The sequence below is a fragment of the Zalophus californianus genome, chromosome 10 (genome assembly GCF_009762305.2).
Source record: "Zalophus californianus isolate mZalCal1 chromosome 10, mZalCal1.pri.v2, whole genome shotgun sequence".
Lineage (NCBI taxonomy): Eukaryota > Metazoa > Chordata > Mammalia > Carnivora > Otariidae > Zalophus > Zalophus californianus.
In genome coordinates, this window is record NC_045604.1 from 41,472,131 (window position 1) to 41,489,710 (window position 17,580).

Here is a 17,580-nt window from a genome sequence, read left to right on the forward strand (position 1 = left end):
CTCCCTGGCTCTCCTAGGTAACTTTCTGCTGTCTCAGCTCCCCTCCTCCCGATTTCTCTGTGTTGTCAGCTCTTCTCCAGAAAAGCCTCATTGAACACCGGGAGCAAGGATCCATTTGCCCCACTTCCTTCTTGAAACAGGTGAACCTGGCCCCACGGAAAAGGCAACACGAGGATGTTTAACTCTTACACAGAATCTCTCAGCTGTTTTCCCCCGTGGCCGTGGGAGAGATGGAGGCACTCTCCTTAACCTGAAGTTCTATCTTCTTCCTCTTATCTCCTGGGCCTTTTTGGAGTTGAGCTTGGCCCTCCATGAAGCCAGGACACTCAGCTCCCCCTGAAACTTCAGAATTCTTAGTGACATCCTTGCCACTGGTTGGGATAACAGCCACAGAGAGGAGAGAGAGCGCGCATCTTCCAATGGAGTGCTCATGTCAACACTGTGCCCCCCTCCCCGGCCCCGACCTTGCTCTGAAAGACTATAACAACAGGAAGCCACAGTCCAGCAGAGACCTTTAACCAGGGAATGGTGAGAAACAACAGCTCTGTTGCCCAAACTCAGATACAGTCCTTCTCCAAGCACCGAGATGAAGATTCACGAACCAAACAAAAGACTACTCTGAGTACCTGTTTGGCATGAGGCATGCTCTCAGGGAAGTTTGTCTTCAAGAAAAGAAAGGGGGCGCCTGGGTGGCTCAGTCGTTAAGCGTCTGCCTTTCGGCTCAGGTCATGATCCCAGGGTCCTGGGATCGAGTCCCACATCGGGCTCCCCGCTCCACGGGAAGCCTGCTTCTCCCTCTCCCACTCCCCCTGCTTGTGCTCCTGCTCTCGCTATCTCTCTCTGTCAAATAAATAAAATCTTAAAAAAAGAAAAAGAAAAGAAAAGAAAGGAAGGAAGTAAACGTACCCCTCCCTGATGGAATTTAAGGCCTATTTCCAGAGATAGGAACTAAAAGAGAACCATCCACGTGAGAGAGGGGACGCTGTGGGTGTGTCGTGCAGACAGCGAGGGCTACAAGAGCTCAGCGGAGGCCGACGGCACTGACCTACCTGGGCATGGCCGACAAGTGGCCAGGCCAGAGCTGAGGCTCGCGGGCACGGAGCGTCCCTCGGGCAGGCCGGAAGGGGCGAGGGCATTGTGAGAAGGACAGGAGCAGAGGTGCGGGGGCCGGAATGCGCATGATGTGTTCAGGGGACAATGAGTCATCCCCTCGGCTTTCTTTACAGCTGCCACATAATAGTGGGCACATAACAGGTTATTATTTCGTTTTCTTTTCTTAAAAACTGCAAAAAGAAAGCGAGACCCAAATTCTCAATTTAGAAAATATGCCTGTGATGTCAGTGCCCAGCGACACCGAGGAGGTGAGATTTCCTGAGCCCCGTATGAACTTGAACCCTGACAAAATTCTCACCCTTGTTTGCTGGAAAGTCCATTTATTTAATGCTGTTGTGCAGGAGAGGAGTTTGTTCTTTGGAAATCCTGAAAATAACCTGGTCAAGCCTTACCTCGGTTACTCAGCACAGTGTCAGCCCTCACGCTGACTCTGTCACAATTGATCACCAACCTTTCTGTTTTAAAACCCTTTAAAGCTCTTTGGAGCCAGGAAATGTCTCTGAGGAAACTAATCCTGGTAACATTACCTACACGAATGTCTTTGTGATGTTACATCAGCAGTTGTTGTGGGGCTGGTGGGTGTTTTAAGGTGCATTTCCTGAGGATTAGAATGCTCTTTCGGATGAGTGCCCGCCTGCATTTTGGAATTTCCGGGTATGTATTAAAGGTGGTGGGGCAATTCCACCCCCAAGACAGAAGCAGGAAGATGTTTTGCTTTTCTGGTATTTTCTATTGAAGATGTTTTTGTTTTTCCAGTATTTTCTATTGAGGAATATCAGCTGCCTCTAACTTAAAACTTATGGAAAGTTCTCCTTTATGTATCATCCTTTAAAAATAATCTGTAACCCACCTGCCTTTCCGAAATGGTTACTATACATTTCCAGTGTATTTAGAAGGTAAATTAATTGTCACTTCATGATTTTAGCAAAACAAATGTTACCAGAGGGCTGAAGGAACAACCACTTGAGACATTGTGTTCTCTTAGTCATAGGCACATACTAGGAAAAATTCAACTAAGCCTCACCCGGGGGTATTAAAATAGCCCTTTTCCCAGCTCAGAATCACATTTCAAAGGGTGCCTAGGTGCAAAGCTAAGCCAAGTATAACCTAGCCAAGATAGTGCCAAGAGTAATACGTTGTTTTCCATTTTGTTTTAAACAACAGAAGGCAGCACAGAGTTGGGAACACCCAGAGAACCAGCAGTGAGCCACCCTGAGCAGCAGGGAGCTGGGTGACCTTGAACAAGTCACCTAACCTGTCTGGGAATCTGCATTCAGAAAATGAGGAGGACTGCCCATTGTGCCTTAACACATATTGACCAAAATGAGAAAATATGAGCAAAAGCATTTTGTAAATGGCAGGGGTTTTCTACAACAATTAAAGGAATCAGAGAGGTGGCTATTTGGGGAAAATAAGATATGTGCCAAGCTTCTTTTCAAAAAATGATTTAATATCTTCCATCTTATGTGATTTAAATTTAGCAATTACAGGTTCATTAATTAATACCCTAAGAAAATGCTGTTATACCATCGCTGTGTCTTCTAAATGAACCATTTCTTTTTTCACTGTCATTTGTAATTTTCTTCCATTACCTGGAGGATAATGGGGTGAGATTTTTCTAAGTGTCTTCTGTCCAGAGACAAAAGACTTTTTCCACTATTATCAAGTACACCAGTTGAACAGTGATTTATTTGACAATATAATACATTTTTTTCAAATGAAGTAAGGAAATGGAGGGTGTTCCAGCAAGTCATATGGAGGGAGGTGTTGGGTGGAAAGTGTAAAAGAAGGAGGAGAAAAGAATATTGAGGAGAGCCGACCAGGAGAAGTATCAGGCAACCATGCAGGAGATCTTCAGCATTGAGATTCCATAAACGAGACGGCTCCTGAATGAAGGGAGCATTTCAGCAAGTCCCCATCTGCCTGTCAAGCTGTCTGGGCTTCAGCTGGCCCCTCCTGTCTTCCCCACTGCTCTGTTTTCTGAAAGCTGATCAGCAAGAACATGGCAGAGCACTTTTCTAAGAGGACCATGATCTGTCTTTCAAGAAAAGAGAGAGCCCGTCCAGGCAAAGTCATACACCAGTCTCCCAATGACTGGTTTTGCTGCCTGAAGCCTGATCACTGTCCCCACTTAGATCTTATCCCCAAAGAACTTGACTCCTCCCTCATTTTCATCTGAGGTAAAATTATCAGGGGAAGTGATCCTAATACACTGGCAAAGGTGACCCCACCCTTACAAAAGGGCACATCATTTCTCAACTATTTTTCAATATTACTTAATGTGGTGTCTGTCCAATCAGATGGAGTCCCACAAATGTGGGACAATGGTCAGCTTGAAGCCGGTGGCTCGGGTGTGAAAGGATTCACCCAAGGCAGAACAAAGGAGATAGAAGTTTACTGAACCCCCCACAAGGGAGCTGCGGGCAGGAGAGCAGACGAGAAGCTATCTGCAGCCAGGCAGTGCGTGGAGGCTGTTTGTAAAGAAGGAAGGTGAGGGGTACCTGGGTCAGTCAGCTGGGCATCTGCCTTCAGCTCAGATCATGATCCCTAGGTCCTGGTCCTGGGATCGAGCCCTGCATCGGGCTCCCTGCTCAGTGGGGAGCCAGCTTCTCCCTCTCCCTCTACCCCCCCCATGCTCTCTCTTGCTTTGTCTCTCAAATAAATAAATAAACTCTTAAAAAAAAAATAAAGAGGGAAGGTAAGGAGGTATGGCAACATATAGAATTTCCCTTTTTTGGTAACTGTGCCTGGTCATAAGTATTGGTTAGTTAGGGGCTATGGATATTTTGGGGTGGGTCACCTGTTGGGCCTGTCTGAGTTCAGCCAGGGGGTTGGGGCCACTTTGGGCCCTTCTGCCTTGATCGAGTTTCCATTGCTCAAACCTGTTGTCTAAACACGGCCTCTACACTGAACAGTTGCCTTTATCCACCTGCAGGAAATGCAAGTTCAAGCAGCCCTGCCCATGGCCTATAGGAGCCCTCGGTGCCTCCTCACATAGAGATGGGGGCTCATTCGCTGCCCTCCTGATGGGCCTGGGTACTGTAACCCCAGGAATTCCCTCCCCACCCGGTTTCGTGAAGGAAATGCCACGTGGCAAGGTAGAACCAGGAGGAGAGTGTTTTACCCAAGCGCCACCTTCTCTACCCATCACCCTCTCTCGTGTCCAGCCACTGGGGTCTCCTGTCCGCCACCCGTCCCCAGTCCTGGTTCTTTGTCACTGCTAGTGACCTCAGTGATAGCTGAGACAGATCCTATTAGGCAGTGGAGAAGGAAGTTTTTATGTGACTGGGATTTTTTTTTTTAAGATTTTTATTTTATTTATTTGACAGAGAGACACAGCAAGAGAAGGAACACAAGCAGGGGAGTGGGAGAGGGAGAAGCAGACTTCCCGCTGAGCAGGGAGCCTGATGCAGGGCTTGATCCCAGGACCCCGAGATCATGACCTGAGCCGAAGGCAGATGCTTCATCACCTGAGCCACCCAGGCGCCCCGTGACTGGGATTTTGTCTAACAATGGGATATGAGTGAGATTATGACCTATTGCTGCATCTCGCCTCGTGTCAGTGGGTCCCTGTATTTGATGAGCCAGCCTCTGGTAAAGCTTGAAGGGGAGGAAGGAGTTCATTGATGATGTTTATTGAAAGTTTCAAAGGTTGCTTTCTATAAATATAACCTGGACACCACTGACTGCCTCTTCTAAAATTAGTTTCTTAAGCTAACTAATTCCTCTGCTTCCTAGGTCATCTGACCAAGACCACAAGGGAAGTAACATGGGAAAATATTACTGAGAATAAAGCTTTTATGGTCAGATAAAATAAAAATATTAGTTCACTGATGTATTTAAAGGACTTAAACCTTTACACAGGCGATGTCTTTGACATTCCAATTCCTCAACTTGACCAGGCACTGTAATATCATGTCTCAAATATCAAAGATGAAAAATATTATTACTATAGTTACTATTTACTGAGTGCTCACTCTGTGTCCAGCAGTGTGTTAAGAAATTTACATGTATGGTTGCATTTAATCCTCACAACTACCTTCTGAGATGGAAATTATTATTCCCAGTTTACAGATGAAGAAACTGAGGCTGAATGAGACAATAAGAGGCCACCTAGCTAGTAGGTGGAGGGGCCAATATCTGAATCCTGGCAATGTGGCTTCAAAGCCTACGCTCTTTATATCTACACATACATTCTTACTTTCTCCTTTGCAAGAACTGGGAAGGCCCTTCCAATTCATTATTTGGTGAAACTGGGTTTGCTGCGTAGAGAAGGGCATATTGGTCTTGTTAAATGGAAGGTTGTGGAATTTAATATGAATTACTTGGGATGTTGCTCTCAGGGCTACTGAAGACATCTCTGACTGCCCAAGCTCAGCAGCTAGTGACAGAGCTGGGGATTCAGGCTAAGAGCTTGCCCCAGAGTTTGTACACTTCTGTCAGCTACTGCAGGATGCCTCTCAGGGTGTCTGTCTTAGTCCCCATTTCTTGAGAGCATCAGGAGGGAAGAGGAGATGTTTTCTACTGTGATTCAGTCTGGTCCCCTGGTTTCTCCATCACCAACCGGAAAGTATCCTTCTTAGGCAGGAGGCTTGCCCAGAACCCCCCGTGAATCCCACAGCATTTCCAAGTGTTCAGGATGCTTATGCACCCACTTTTCCACTCCTCCAACTCCTTCTAATTCCAATCTTCTTCCCCTCAGAAAGGTCACTTTACTGTTATAAACCCAGTCCGCATCCAAGAAGCTCAGAAATTCATTGTACTATCAGGATAAGGGTCAAGGTAAGAAAATACTGATGTTTAAAATCAGAAGCTAAAAAAAAAATCACACAGATTTCCAAAGGAGGAAGTACTAATGGTTTTCTGAATGCACAAATAATAGCTTGTGAGAAGCTTTTAAAGAGCTTTCCTGATAACTCAAAAGGCCCAAGGTTGGTTTTTTTTTTTAAGTTTTCTTAATGGAATCTAAACACTTCATTGTGTTCACCAGAGCAGCGAATTGAATGTAAAGTGGCAGCAGACCCTAAAAGGGAGGCCAGTGACTTGGAGCACAATTTGCATGAAATACATTATTTTTCTTTTTTTTTTTTATGGTATTCAAATGTTCCTATGAGAGATGAGGCTGACTTCTAGGACTGTTTCCTTTTTTACCACAGGTCACACTGGAAGGGTCCGCCCCTCCCACCGCCTCCCCAGCCTCACGCCCAAGTTGCCATGTGGGGGCTCTCTACCGCCTCCTTCCCTTCCCATGGCCATTGCCCACCCCTTCTTTCCACAGGGTTAACCCTGTTTCTAGGGCCTCTTCTAACATAATGATCATTACCAACCCCAGCAGTTTCTTAAAAAGAAACAAAGGACCACATTCTTAATATATTGAAAAATAACACATTATGTAGTTTTTCAAGGAGCATTTATTTAGGAGGACTATCCTGCAAAAGAATCTCCTCAGATAGGCAGGGCAGATATTAATCTGTTCCTTTAGAACCAACGCCTTGGCTTACAGAGGTGGAGTCCATGTTAAACCTTGAGTGGTTCTGAAGCAGCAGGTTCTCTGATTCCTTGGCCAAGGCTCTTTCCTGCAATCCTTCTGACCTAAGATCCAGCCTTATTTTGAAGGAAGATCATCTTTGGGCGCCTGGGTGGCTCAGTTGGTTGGGCAACTGCCTTCGGCTCAGGTCATGATCCTGGAGTCCCGGGATCGGGTCCCGCGTCGGGCTCCCTGCTCGGCGGGGAGTCTGCTTCTCCCTCTGACCCTCTTCCCTCTCATGCTCTCTATCTCTCATTCTCTCTCTCTCAAATAAATAAATAAAATCTTAAAAAAAAAAGGAAGATCATCTTTTTTTAAGCTTTATTTATTTATTTAAAGATTTTATTTATTTATTTGACAGAGAGACACAGTGAGAGAGGGAACACAAGCAGGGGGAGTGAGAGAGGGAGAAGCAGGCCTCCCGCTGAGCAGGGAGCCCGATGCGGGGCTCGATCCCAGGACCCTGGGATCACGACCCGAGCCAAAGGCAGACGCTTAAGGACTGAGCCACCCAGGCGCCCCAGAAATCATCTTTTAATGAAGACATCAAAACAATAAACAATAATAAGAATAATACAATAGAAAAAGAAAATCATATAATCACATTTCTTTTCCAGTATTTACTTGTAAGATGATTTCAATCTCAAGGAAGAAAAAAAGAAAATTGCAATCCCTTTTCAAAGTTGAGTATAAATTCATTTAAACACAGAGTAGACAGCTTGCCCAGCTCCTTTCCCCACCCTTCCATCCACACGAGGCAATTTAATTAATGGGCAAACAGCCCAATGGTGGATTTTTCTGATAGAGTAGCATGAACGATCCATCCTTGCACAGTTCGTTGGCACACCACTCTGGCTGCATGACAGAAGCAGAAGAGAGTCGTATGGTTTCCTGGAAAGTAATTGTTTGGCAGGGCTCTAGCCTCGTCGATCCGCATAGAAAAGTGCTCAGGTGGCCCTCTCTGGCACCAGGGCCAGGGTGGATGGCAGAGGGTGGGCGTTGACTGTGTGGGTGATGGTGCGAGGTCCTGAGGGGCTGGGGGAAGGGGAGGACACAGCAAGGGAATAGAGAGAAACCCAGAGAACCAAGCGGTAAATCATTCTTGCTTCTCTGCTCCTCTAATCCCTTCCTCTAGCCATCCAACGTGTACTCAATATCTATTGCTTGCTCAGCCCTGGGCAAAGAGTTTTGCGTAAGTGAACCCAGGAGACCAACTTTTAAAAGGTATATTAAAAAAAAAAAAAAGTCCATGCCTTTGATAAGCTTTCTGTTCAGATGTGGATATAGCTTTTCAAGAAGTTATATAACAAATATATTGAGTTTGTACTCTGTGCAGTGGGGGTGTATATTGATACGTTACTGTGCAAAGAACCAGGTTTTGAAGCCCATTTCATTGGCATGGTCAATATTGTACAGAAGTGCAGAAGAAGATTACTTTTATAATTACCTCCAGATTGTGGTCATGTGAAAAATTTGAATCAACTAGAAAACATTTCAAAGAATTTGCTGGAAGCCTTTCCAGGATTTTTTTTTTTTTTTAAGGAGTGGGCAGAAGGGGCAAAGGCCCATCTCAGACTTTAGGCCAGTCAGGCATCGGCCCTGTTCCCAGAACCAGCACGTGTTCAGAGAGGCCTCCCACTACCTGCATTTCCATGTCTCTACAAATATGGGCTTCAAACATAGCATGGTGTGACCTGCTTAACAGAAATGATCTCAGCACTGTGGCTGTGGATTCCTTGTCCCTGTCCGCTCTCGGCAAAAGGCAGCAGCAATCCCTTCATGCACATTTTAAAAGGTCTTAGGATCTCCCTTCTGTGAAAATGTCTTTTGGAGACTGAAGGCTTGTGCCTGTGATCTCACATTCTGCACACACCAATAGTAGAACATCAGCCTCTTCTTGCAGACAGGAGCTGGTCAGGCACTCAGCTGGTGTTCAGGTTATCCCCTGTTCCTCCTGGTCCTCCGAGCTAGGTACTGCACTGCTGCACTGTTTCTATCATTTTTCCACAAATGAATTCTGCCACGTGATGCCGATCTGGCTCTACCTGCCAGCATGCAAGGATGATAGCAGGAGACTGAAGAAGCGGGAGCTGCCACTAAAGGAGGGCAAGCCTCTCAAGAGTGCCTCAGTTGCCTCAAGGCTACACCAGCATTGTCGGCCACAGCCTTATGTACAAACCGGCCCCCACATGTCCCTTCGGCTTGTCACAAAAGCCTCCAAAAAGGCTCTCTACCAAAGAAAGTTCTGCACAGAGCAAAACACACCTTGGTTTCACTTGGTCCCTATCTTTGATTTGGGGCAAGACTTGGTTTTCATATTTGCAAACCAAAAGAGGAAGACCCATGATTTCTAAGGTCCTTTCCAACTTTAACTTTCTATGTAAAACCCAAAGGAAAAAAAAAAAAAAAAAGGCATGAGTCATTAAGATTCACTGCCCTGTAGTTGAATCAAGAGAATCTGTATTAATATTTATTTAAAAATATTTTTTGTAGAATTTAATTTTTATCCAGAAGTTTATAAAATTTAGTTAAAATTAACAGTTTAACAATTAGTACAGGGCAGCATAACAATTAGTGTTTGGTATACACACAAGAACCCTGAACTCTGAGTCAAAAGACCTGAGTTCCAAGCCATCAAAGAGACACCATGCTCTACCCGAGTGGGAAAATCATGATTTGGGAGCTGATTTCAAATTCAAGCTCCATCACTTGCTAGCTGTGAAACTTTGTGCAAGTTACTTAAACTTTCAGGGTCTGTTACTTCATCAGTAAATGGGAATAAACAATATATCACCGGATTGTAGTTTAAGATTTAGGGACATAAAGCTTAAGATTTTTTTTTAAGATTTTATTTTTAAGTACTCTCTACACCCAATGTGGATCTCAAATTCACAACCCCAAGATCAAGAGTTGCATGTTCTACCAAACTAAGCCAGCCAGGCGCCCTCAGAAAGCCTAAGATTTATTAAGCTCTTAAGATTTATTAAGCTTGGGGGGCCTGAGTGGCTCAGTCGTTAGGCGTCTGCCTTCGGCTCAGGTCATGATCCCAGGGTCCTGGGATTGAGCCCCGCATCGGGCTCCCTGCTCGGCAGGAAGCCTGCTTCTCCCTCTCCCAATCCCCCTGCTTATGTTCCCTCTCTCGCTGTGTCTCTCTCTGTCAAATAAATAAAAACTTAAAAAAAAAAAGATTAATTAAGCTTAAGATTTATTAAGATTTATTAAACTAATAAGAATATTAAGTATTGAATCATTCATGCAGCAAATATTTCTTGAGCACCTGTTATGTGCCAGGCATTTTTCTAAGTGTTGGGGATACAGCAGCGAACAAATTAAAAGGTAACTCCCTTGAGGAGCTGATATTCTAGTGGGTGAGACAGAATAAATAAAATAAATAAATAAATTATACAGAATGTTAATTGATGAGCATGACAGAAAAACCAGAGCGGAGCAGTGGGGGGGTGGGGGATCAAGAGTGACAGGGGTGAGGTCGTGGGTAGCAGCAGAAAGTAGAGTGATCAGACTAGGGTTCATGGAGAAGGTAATGCTTGAGCACAGGCTTGAAGGAGGTGGAGTTAAGTCAAGGAGATACAGGGGGAAAGAGCTTCCGGCAGAAGAAGCAGTTAACTGTTACAGCAGTGGTTCTCAGAGCGTGGTCCCCACCCGTGTCACAAACATTAACATTATCTGGGAACTTACTAAAAACACACATTTTCAGGCCCCATCGGAAACTCTGGTGCAGCCCAGCAATCCACCCTCCAGGGGACTCTGATGTTCCCTAAAATTTGAGAGTCACTGAGTTATAGAATCAAGGTCTAGTGGGCTTGTGCCAAGCTTGTGCCAGTCTTGTGCCAGGCCAGCATGGCTAGAGCGGAGTGAGAAAGAGGGAGAGAGAAGTAAATAGCAGGTGATGTCTGGAGAGAGAACAGCGCGGTGAGGTGGGGGTCAGAACGGGAGAGATCCCGGGGCACCGGGGTGGCTCAGTCGGGTAAGCGTCTGCCTTCCGCTCAGGTCATGGTCCCAGGGTCCTGGGATCGAGCCCCGCATCGGGCTCCCTGCTCAGCGGGGGAGTCTACTTCTCCCTCTCCCTCTGCCCCTCCCTCCCCCACTCCTGCTCTTTCTCAAATGAATGAATAAATAAAATCTTAAAAAAAAAAAAAGAACGGGAGAGAGCTTGTGAAGTCTTGTTAGCCATTGTAAGGACTTGGGTTTTCACTCTGAGTGAAATGTGGAGACATTTCAGGACTATGACTAGCCGTGACACAGTCTGTTTTGAAAGTATCATTCTGACTCCTGTTAAGAATAGATTGTAGAGGGGCGAATGTGGAAGAATGTTTCCCAGGAATGCAGGCAAAAGAGAACGAATGGTGGATTGGATTAAGATGGTAGTAGTAAAGACGGGGAGAAGAAGGGGAGTCTGAATATATTTTGAAGGTAGAGTCAAGGGATTTTCTGACAGAGTGGCTATAGGGAATGAAAAAGAGAGAAAGATATTGGAGATGTGCCTGGCCTGAGCCACTGGAAAGTTGAGTTGCCATCAATGAGATGGGGGAAGGTGCAGGGAAAGCAGGTGTGTGATGAGAAGTAGGGAGGTGGGGTGGAATAAGAAATTCAGTTTGGGACATGTCTGAGCTGTCCATTCAACCTCCAAAAGGAGATGTTGAGTGCGTAGTTGGATATATGAGCTGGCATTGAATTGAATCAACTTGTCATCATGCTGAGTTATGTGAAGAACCAATTTCCACCAACACCATGAGGAACTGATTCTGCTCATTTCAAATCCAGAGTGATGTCAGAGTTCTTAGTCTTTTTACTACTTATTTCTTTATAGTCCACATATCCCAAAGAGAGATTTCTTTTCTCAACCAGCTGAAAGCTCTCTGGGCTCAGTTCCAGAGACTTCCGCCACAGAAAGAAGGTCCTGGTTTTGGAGAAATGGAGGCAGTGGGGTACTTAGGTCTCCGGACTTTTGGTGAAAATCAATGGAATGTCCTCATGCTAGATTTTGTCTTTTTATCTGAAGTCCGACCTATGTGGTAATTTAGAGAGGTTCTCCCCCCAAGGGAAAAAAATATATGGTAGCATTAGCTCAGGGTACATGACCAGAAGCTCCAATCATAGACTAGGAGAAAGTGTATGTTATAAACACCTCACTATAATTAACTGTTTTATCAGCTGCTTTGAAAACATATCATTGAGAATTTCCAAAAGAAAAAGACTTGGGTTTCCCAGCTGAGACTGTTTGGAACCTGGTTGCTGGGGTTTCCATAAACTAAACTATCATTAAACATTTTCACCACTGAAGGGGGTCATTAGGTGTGCAAGCCCATTTGATTTAAATTCCTATTTATTTTGGTTGTGGATCTCTATATAGATTTGTGTCCCTAAGGCAGAAAATGAGATAATGACATTTATGGGTCTTAAACATGTATTTTCTCAAAGGTTCACATGGATAGAGTGACTAGGGCTGCAATACACGGTGGAAATTACACCCAAATATTTTGCCAAAATGACTCCTTGCTTCATTTTCCAGTTCATAAAAATGACCAGGGACTGCCCAAGAGAAGCAATTCTTCCCTTTTATTTACCCACCTGCCACAAAGCAATGTTCAGCTCTATGTGGACGCTTACGGCAAGAGGTGGTGGGCTGGGAAAGGGCCAGGATTGCCTGCCCACGAGGCTGTCCTATGGGGAAAACACGAGGTTCAGAGAACGGTGCTTTGAATGGCAGACATAGGCCTGCTGTTGGCATCAGGTCCTCTGGCCTTCCACCGAGGACCCGATGGAAGAGAATTCTACTCAGAGGAATTATCCTGTGTTGATGGGTGCCACCCTGGTTTTAGGCCTTAACATCTGCCAGCTTCATTTTCAAATAGACCCTGGGATTCTCATCTAAGCAGGGACCCACTTGGACTGCCTCATCTCTACTTTGGTTTCATGGACTAGATTCTAGTGTCTAGCACCAAACTTGGCCTGCCCCTGAGTTCATCTTCACAGTGTCCCTTGTGACTCCCTGACCCTGACGCACCTCAAGCCCAGAGGTTTCTCTCTGCTGAGGCCCTCCCATGGTGTTTCTACCCAGAGTTCTTAGGAGCAGCTCTACCTACACTTTATCCTCATTTTTTCAAAGTCAGACTCTGGAGTTCCTGAAGTGTAGAAAGGAGTCTTTAACAACACAGGGCCCTCTAAGTTTTGCAATATGGCCTGTGGTCCCATTTCAGGAATAAGAACGAAAATTGTTACAGACAATGAATACTAGTGCCACTCGCTCACAGGAGCATTGGGAAAGCCTCCCTGGGCTGAGTAATCCCAGCCGGCCTTACTGTAAGGTGATCTGCCACCATTACTGGTGATCAGTTGCGGAGGCTGCCGCCAGGGATGTAGCATTTGGTGACCATGCGCTATGACTTAAGACACAGGATGGGGATGGGAGAGAGAAAGAAATGGACCCATCCAGGACCAGGGACTGAAGGGTCATGAGTACTCTACTCCCCTCCTGAGACCCCCTAAGATGTTTGTGGCTGCAGAAACTTTCCTTTGACATGATTTTATATTTGGAGGCAGAGAAGAACACTCAGCTTCTTTAGAGTATTCTGCACCCACCTACACTCCCTCACCTGACACACTCACAAGCTCCGTGAGGCACTGAGATAAGCGTCCCCCCACCAAGCAAGGCAGCGCTCTCTTCCTGTGTCACCAGCACCTCAAAATCGCCTAATGGGCGTATCTTTTTAAAATGAGATCACTACATGTAAAGCACTTTGAACAATGGCTGACGCAGAGTAGGCATTGAATATGTGCTCGCTCTAATTACTATTTTTGTCTCTGGTCTGCAGATGCATCCTGTGCCATTTGCCTCTTCAGATGCCAGTATCTTAACGCCCCCCACCCCAAGGCCCCCACCATGCATATGCCAGGTCTCATCTCCCTGAAAACAAAGAAACCAAACAACAATAGCAAAAAAAAACAACCCTAAGCATTATAATTAGACAGGCCAAGGTGTGCTATTTCGGTGGCTTCTTAAAAATAAGCTCAAAACAAAACTACTCAGGGATGTGGAAATTAATTTTAAATGCTGAAATGATAAGCCAATGTAATATGGAGACCTTGTTTAGGTCCTGATTCAAATAAACCGGCTGTAAAAAGACACTGGAGACAATAAGGGAACCTTAATTACAGACCGGGTAGGCATGATACCGAAGTAGTGTTGTTAATTTTGGTAGGTGTGAGAATGGCATTGTGGTTATGGTGTTTTGTTTTGGTTTTTTTTAAGTCAATATTTTGAGAGATCCAGAGGTGAAATAATATGATGTCTGGTATTTGCTTTAAAGTACTTTGACAAATAGAGGCACCTGGCTGGCTCAGTCAGCAGAGCATGTGACTCTTGATCTTGGGGTGGTGAGTTTAAGCCCCATGTTGGGTATAGAGATTAATTAAAAATAAATAAATTAGGGGTGACTGGGTGGCTCAGTCATTAAGCGTCTGCCTTTGGCTCAGGTCATGATCCCAGGGTCCTGGGATCGAGCCCCGCATCGGGCTCCCTGCTGGGCAGGAAGCCTGCTTCTCCCTCTCCCACTCCCCCTGCTTGTGTTCCCTCTCTCGCTGTGTCTCTCTCTGTCAAATAAATAAATAAATAAAAATTAATTAATTAATTAAAAAGTACTTCAGCAAATAACCACCGATCAAACAGCTGATTGTAATGGCTGCAATGAGGGAGGGTTGAAACCTGGACCAGAGGGGAAAGTCCTGGGAGCGGGGGGTTGGGGGGTTGGGGGAGTAGGAGTGGGGAGTGGTCAGAGATTTGGGTGAGCTTGATTCTGGGCCCCGGGAGCCTTGGGAGAAAGAAGCATAGTAAGGTGAGACCTGTGGTGAGGACTGGGAAAAGAGGAGAGAGTTCCAACAGAGTGACTGCAGGGCACCACCTCTGTTTGTGCGGTGGCTTCCAGGCCCTTTTGCTCCCAGCCCCTCCTTGGAACAAGACAGCCTATATCCAACACAGCAAGATTAAAGTGGTCCCTGGCTATTCTTTCTACTAGACACAGAAAACTTGTAGGGAGTGAAAAAAAAAAAAGAAAGAAAGAAAGAAAGAAAAGAAAAAAATTACCACTTTCCTCAGCACCCACATGCCCCCAAATGTCAAGAATCTATTAACAATCTTGCAGCAACAGTCATGGTGTAATTCTGGGAGGCTGGGGAAGGCTGTCTCTGTTTCTCTTTTCCTAAAATTCTAATTTAAAGGGGCAAGGTCTTTCTTATTTAGAGCCGGGTTTGCAGCACACTCATTCTTTGGTTATGACTACAGCTCATTCACCCTACTGCAAGAGGACCAAGATCACATCCTTCCCTCCCTTGCTGGTGAAAAGCTGCAGACTGCAGCAGCCCCGGTCACTGGGAGAATGAAGACAAACTTCAACTGCAGGCTTTACAATGTTGCTGAGCACCGTTTACTTAAATCCCCTGGACAAACGGAAGTGGATGGAGTGTGCGGCCCAGGCCCACTCTCAGAAAACACTCCAATGGAGGCTAAAGGAGACGGTGCAAGAGAATCTAGGCTTCCATTCATGACTCAGGCATCAGTGGAGTCCCTTCTCTCCCGGGCTCCGTTCAGAAAAAATGTCAGATGCCAAGAAGATCCACAGCTACCAAGAACACTCCTTGCATGCCACCCCGGCCTAATCCCTTTTCTTTTCAAGTCTTGGTTCTTGAATTTCTGAAATGGAGAGACAGGGAGAGAGGGAGAGGATACCATACTTCCCTATTTGCTTCTTCCCACTCTGAGGTTCGATAAGAATTAAAGACGTGGCACCTGCACCTGGCCCCCTGGAGAAAGTTTTGCATGTGAGGGAATGCCACCATTTTGTTCAGAGGTCTTTTCCATTAAATCGCCTGATTTGGAGAAGTATAGAGGAATTTAGTGTCCTTTCTATTTTAGTTCATTATATTATTTTCTGACTCAACTACATTTTTAAAGAAAAGCTGGGTTGTATTCCCACCTGCAGTTTAATAATGTTTGAAGTGGGTCGTAGTAAAATCATGTTAAACTTTTACCTGGAGCAAGGAGAGAGAGATAATCTCTTTGTCAATCTTCCATTCCCTGCCAAAAGTAGGAATCTTGGTAAAACACTGGTACTATGTAAGCCATGAGAGAATATTGAAAAAAAAAGAACTTCGCCCAAAAATGGCAGTTCTCCTTTTGTCTTTATAACATAGTTCTTTATTTCTTTGGGGGCTTATGCCTCCCTACCCCATCAAGTCCTAGTGAGGCTGTCCATCACAGTGCCCCATCCCTCTTCCAGCTTCACTGGAGAATACGCCCAACCAAGTTGACCAGTCCAGGTAGATCATCATTCCAACCATTGTCATTAATTTAGAGGTAGGCAAATAACCCAAGTGGGCCAAACAGGCAACAGAGCTGGTCTACTCTTCACTCATGTCCTTGCTAGTTTGGATCGCTGGTACAGTGGATCCCTGGCTCTGAGGTCAGTTCATACTCTCAGGACCCAGCCAGAGTAGCTAAAACCTGAGGGCCTTTCGGCCTGGGTCATATGCTAACTAAAGCATAGTCAAGTTTCCAAGGCAATGGAAGCTCCTGTGGTGTGTCAAAACCAGACTTCAGACAATACTTTTGGAGCTGCTGAGGTAAGGATGAACCAATTCGCCTAAGGACACCGTGTCCCAAAAGGGAAACTCACCAAAACAAAAGGAGGATTTGGGGCTGATGTTCTGGGCTCTGTGCCAAGACCTAAAGATCCTTAAAGCTAGGTAGCATCTTGATGGGCTTTGGCAGATCCCAAAAAGACCCAATTTACCCTTTTCCCCAAGGTAATGGATGCCTGCACACATCTACTCTTGGCTAATCAGGCAGGACCCATGCAAGAAAGACAAAAGATGCCTCAAGGTGATCTGAGGTCACCTCTAGACAGAGGATAGGCTGTCATCACTTTTTAAAGTACCTACCTTCAGTTCCACAGTGTTAATCCCTACCATTTGCACCTGCATGCTTCAGAGAAGAATAGTTTCTCCAGAAACAACCTGGTCCAGCGGTAGTTGGCATGAAAAATAGGCTTTTCTCGAGGGCAGACCAAGAAATAGGAATCCCAGATGGGTTAAGAACCGAGTGCCTTTCAAATTGACTGAGTGGTGGTGAGGGAGTGACAAGGGGGAAGAGTGCCATTTTATTTTCACTGGAAGACATGGTCTACTGTGCTGACGTGAGGCCACTTTGACATTTTACCGGTTATATGCGGAGTCTTGTGTCGAGCTTATTTGGCACCACATTTCTACTTTATTTTTGAAAGTACTCTTTAGAAATTGGCACCTAAGGCGGCCGTCTGTCTGGCCTGACCCTCAATCCAGTTCTGAATCTGCGTGATTCCTTCTCTGCATCCTCTATGCTTCCCCAACCTTCTTTAAATAGGTCGTGCTGGCTTCCACCAAGGGGCAGTGGAATGTATTAGTAACAGAACTCTGCAGAGAAAGGCTCATCTGCAGTTGTGACTCTTAGTTGCAATTTGTTCGGGGCCTGCTTCCCCTCTGACCTGTCTCCTGAGGCCTCACTACAATAAGCCCTGCCAGTGGTTATATTGCCTCACTTAGACCTTTCTGGATTTTTAATCTTGTAATGCTAATGAAAGCTTTATCCAATTTATGACATCCTACTAATAAAGATGTTGGCATACATGGCCCTTATCCTCTTGACCAGTGATGAAATAGTCTGTGATTCTAGTTGGGACTGATTTTGACTCGAGTGTTCCTTAGCCAGAGGTGAACTGTTTCTTTATATCTATCCCGGTGGCCGTCTGAATTTTAGAAGTTCAAATATTCTCCTGTCAAAGAAAATATCCCAGGTGTAAAGTGTGACCTTTGTGTGTAAGGAGACAGAGAATGGTGTCCAAGTCAGATCACTTAGTTTTTTTTTTAAGATTTTATTTTTATTTATTTGA